The following is a 4,991-nucleotide window of genomic DNA, read 5'->3' as shown; positions in this document are numbered from 1 at the left end:
CACACAGTTTTTCGTTACGCCACCAAGTTTAGGTTTAGGTTTTAATATCTTGGTTCTCTTTTCTCTCCTCTCTCGACTGACTTTGTTCAAAAATATTTTTGCTTTCTCTCAGTCTCGCCAAAAATTCATTTAAGACGACGTCGGGGGCGCGGTCATTCGTGCTTATCGAAGACTAACAAAACGTAGCAGAGGCTGATACAAAAAGAAAAAAAAAATCGGCCACGAAGAAAACTCGCTCTGTGTATCTCGATAACCGCGTCGACGACGACGGTTCTCTCCGCGCTCTTTTAATTCGTATCCTTCTTCTTGCGCTTCGTCCGACTCAGAAACGTTCGTAAAACACGAACGACGGCGGGTTGTCAAGCCAAGAAGGGACAGAGAAGAGACGGAGGTAGTTTTGCGAGTCTCCCGTGAACGCGATAGATTTTTCATATATATTTGTATCGAGAGCATGCGTACGCCGGTCTCCACACGATCCAGCGACGAACGCCGACGAACGTCCAACAATCGCTCGTACGTCGCGTACGAGCCCTCGACCGCTCTTTAATTCGTATTCTTTTGCTTGGCGCTCGTCCTCCGACTCAGAAACGTTCGTTTAAAGATAAAACGAACGACGGCGGGCTGTCGACGAGGCAAGAAAGAACAGAGAGATACGGACCGAGAGCAACGATACGCAACGCAAGCAGTCTTAGGTTTACGTGAGCAACCCTCAGCCAGGCGTGGTCCAGGAATTGTATCCGTGGACCGCAATGTGCGTTCGAAATGTCGATGTTCATGTGTCCTGCAGTTCACACGTTGACGCGCAATTAGCTGCGTTCTTCATCGACCCACGAGCCAAGTGATCCACCGTTCAGGGTAATCGTTTATGCATGGATTTTTGTTTGTGTACTCAGGTTTTTGTACTCTTATTCTCGGTTCGAAAGAAGCCGATATCCGACAAACGTCCGACCAACGGGAATCGAACGCGCGGAAGTCGCCATATGATTGACGACACGAAAATACGTTCGAAAACGAAATCGGACGGACTGCGCGACGACACACGCAGCCCGCCGACCGGGCGTAAAGTGCATTATAATATATAACAACCAACGAGATCGAAGCTCCGTTCGTCAGGAAACGACGGGGATATAACACCCGATTCTGAATCCTCTGTACAGCACACGATCTCGCGAAGAAAGCGCACGGTGGCTAGCCCATGATATATATATATGTTCGTTCCTCTCGTCCAGTTATTCGAAGCAAACAGCCGATATGCATCTCCATCGTTCGGGTAAAAAAAAATCGATGGGACGCGCACGGTCGTAGTCTTCCTCGCGCGGTCGTTTCTTCCCGATAGCCAGAAGCAGAGTTTGAAAAACTCTAGCGACGGAACGAGGCATTAGACTCTCGACAACGAGGATACAGACACGGCCGGCGGTCCCCTCTGAATCGACTTCGGTGGTTCAGGTAAAAATAAAAAAAATCGATGGGACGCGCACGGTCGTCCTTCCTCTTCCTCGCGCGCGGTCTATTCTTCCCGATAGCCAGAAGCAGAGTTTGAAAAACTCTAGCGACGGAACGAGGCATTAGACTCGCGACAACGAAGATAGAGAGACGGCCGGCGGTCCCCTCTGAATCCACTTTGGTCGCTCAGGTAAAAATAAAAAAAAATTCGAAAGGGACGCGCACGGTCGTCCTTCCTCTTCCTCGCGCGGTCTTTTCTTCCCGATAGCCAGAAGCAGAGTTTGAAAAACTCTAGCGACGGAACGAGGCATTAGACTCTCGACAACGAGGATAGAGAGACGGCCGGCGGTCCCCTCCGAACGGATGGCGACAACGACGACTAAAGCGCGAAAAATCGCGACGAAAAGGAACGCATCTCCGTTCAGGTGTATGTGTGTGCGTGCGTTTAAAAAAAATTCGATGGGACTCGCAGCCATCGGCCTCGCGCGGTCGTTTCTTCCCGATAGCCAGAAGCAGAGTTTGAAAAACTCTAGCGACGGAACGAGGCATATGACTCACGACAACGAGGATATGGACAGGCGGTCCCCTCTGAACGGGTCGACGAGACGATGGTAAAAGAGACGAACCGGACGAAACTTCCGTCGATCAGGTAAAAATAAAAAAAAATTCGATGGGACGCGCACGGTCGTCGTCGTCGTCTTCCTCGCGCGGTCGTTTCTTCCCGATAGCCAGAAGCAGAGTTTGAAAAACTCTAGCGACGGAACGAGGCATATGACTCACGACAACGAGGATAGAGAGACGGCCGGCGGTCCCCTCTGAATCGACTTCGGTGGTTCAGGTAAAAATAAAAAAAATCGATGGGACGCGCACGGTCGTCGTTCCTCTTCCTCGCGCGCGGTCTATTCTTCCCGATAGCCAGAAGCAGAGTTTGAAAAACTCTAGCGACGGAACGAGGCATTAGACTCGCGAGGATAGAGAGACGGCCGGCGGTCCCCTCCGAACCAACTTCGTCTAGTTAAGAATCGTTATACTCTTTACCATCACTCGCACTGGTATATATCTTTTCGGGCCAACATCCACGCAATGCGTTTTCGTTCTAGGTTACCCGATCCACGAGTACGAACGTACAACGTGGTTTCGTTTTGTCGAACATCGTATATCGTTCGCCGTTGAAACGAACGACAACGAAACGACATAGGAAGAACGAACGCCCTTTGGGTAGGAAGCACGTTTCGAGGAACGACGAGAGTTTGGAGAGACGCGCGAGATAGCTGGAGACGCGCAGATATAGGTATCCATGGATCTTCGAAGAGAACCTTCGAAGATATATAATTCGGTATCCTATTTTTCTGCGGCTCGCTATTCGCGTTCTTTCGCTCTCGTCGACGACTCGTTATAGACGCTTCGTTCGATCCCAAAGAGCAGTCTTCCTTATGTCCCGTTGCTAGGAGGTGAGGCCTACGCAACGCAACTACGAAATATAGAAGAGGTGTGAGCAGTGATCTCTCCGACACGAGGCACTTTAGAGATTTTAGTTTATATATTATATTGTTCGTTCGTTGGATTTCCACGATGCAAATACGAAATACGAGATCGTGACGGCGGGTCTTTCTGTGTACGACCTCACGCAGGCGCCTCGATCGCATTTCTCATTACACGTGGTTTCCACTGTAACTTTTAGTTTTTTCGATATGTGTTCAGCTCAAGTTCCCTCACATATCGTTATTATTATTATTATTATTATTATTAATAGTAGCGGTTTCGTGTTATAGGATTCGGAGACGGCGGGTCTTTCTGTGTACGACCTCACGCAAGCGCCTCGAGAATCTTTTAAGTTTTCCGTGTGTTATATTATTCGGAGACGGCGGGTCTTTCTGTTTACGACCTCACGCAGGCGCCTCGAGAATATTTTTAAGTTTTTCGTTTGTTATAATATTATTCGGAGACGGCGGGTCTTTCTGTGTACGACCTCACGCAGGCGCCTCGAATTATTCGTGTAAAAGTATATCTCTTCATCCCGATGATCGAGAGAGAGTGCCACACTCTTCGTATAGTTTCGTAACTGGAGCGTCTCCCACCTCCTTATTGTAAAAAATTTGGCTTTTGTCAAAGTATATAGCTTGTTAATACGTCGTATATACTTTGTGTCGATATAGGAGGAGTACGGCTCCTTACCGACGATATTATATATATTTTATTATACAGTGTTCAAGTCAAATATATTCTTTGTGTTTTTGTATTTTTCGTTAATGATCCTTCCGCAGGTTCACCTACGGAAACCTTGTTACGACTTTTACTTCCTCTAAATGATCAAGTTTGGTCATCTTCCCGGTAACATCGGCAATGCTTATCACATTGGCCGCGCACCAGTCCGAAGACCTCACTAAATCATTCAATCGGTAGTAGCGACGGGCGGTGTGTACAAAGGGCAGGGACGTAATCAACGCGAGCTTATGACTCGCGCTTACTGGGAATTCCTCGTTCATGGGGAATAATTGCAAGCCCCAATCCCTAGCACGAAGGAGGTTCAGCGGGTTACCCGGGCCTTTCGGCCAGGGAAAACACGCTGATTCCTTCAGTGTAGCGCGCGTGCGGCCCAGAACATCTAAGGGCATCACAGACCTGTTATTGCTCAATCTCGTGCGGCTAGAAGCCGCCTGTTCCTCTAAGAAGATTTGTTTGTACGTTGGTAGTAAAAACCCGCCGACCGAAGCCGGGGGCCTTCGAGATACCATAATTTACGTCTATTTAGCAGGCTAGAGTCTCGTTCGTTATCGGAATTAACCAGACAAATCGCTCCACCAACTAAGAACGGCCATGCACCACCACCCACCGAATCAAGAAAGAGCTATCAATCTGTCAATCCTTCCGGTGTCCGGGCCTGGTGAGGTTTCCCGTGTTGAGTCAAATTAAGCCGCAGGCTCCACTCCTGGTGGTGCCCTTCCGTCAATTCCTTTAAGTTTCAGCTTTGCAACCATACTTCCCCCGGAACCCAAAAGCTTTGGTTTCCCGGAAGCTGCCCGCCGAGTCATCGGAGGAACTTCGGCGGATCGCTGGCTGGCATCGTTTATGGTTAGAACTAGGGCGGTATCTGATCGCCTTCGAACCTCTAACTTTCGTTCTTGATTAATGAAAACATTTTTGGCAAATGCTTTCGCTTCTGTCCGTCTTGCGACGATCCAAGAATTTCACCTCTAACGTCGCAATACGAATGCCCCCATCTGTCCCTATTAATCATTACCTCGGGGCTCCGAAAACCAACAAAATAGAACCGAGGTCCTATTCCATTATTCCATGCACACAGTATTCAGGCGAAGGTAGCCTGCTTTAAGCACTCTAATTTGTTCAAAGTAAACGTATCGGCCCACCTCGACACTCAGTGAAGAGCACCGCGATGGGATATTAGTTGGACCGCCCCGCGAGGAGCTAAGCCCACCGATAGGACGTACCACATAATGCCAGTTAAACACCGCGAGCGGTGAACCGACACTGTGACACACAGATTCAACTACGAGCTTTTTAACCGCAACAACTTTAATATACGCTAT

The 4,991-nt window shown here is 48.7% G+C and overlaps 1 non-coding gene across 1 annotated transcript; it reads right to left on the bottom strand.

The window, feature by feature from the left end:
• Positions 1-703: 703 nt before the first annotated feature.
• Positions 704-858, bottom strand: LOC139997729 (5.8S ribosomal RNA). Its single transcript, XR_011803070.1, has one exon. It is a non-coding gene; the product is annotated as a 5.8S ribosomal RNA (ribosomal RNA).
• Positions 859-4,991: the final 4,133 nt, after the last annotated feature.

The sequence above is a fragment of the Bombus fervidus genome, unplaced genomic scaffold, assembly GCF_041682495.2.
Source record: "Bombus fervidus isolate BK054 unplaced genomic scaffold, iyBomFerv1 scaffold0159, whole genome shotgun sequence".
NCBI classification, from domain to species: Eukaryota; Metazoa; Arthropoda; class Insecta; order Hymenoptera; family Apidae; genus Bombus; species Bombus fervidus.
Note: the sequence above shows the minus strand (reverse complement) of the source record. Positions and strands in the feature narration are given on the sequence as shown.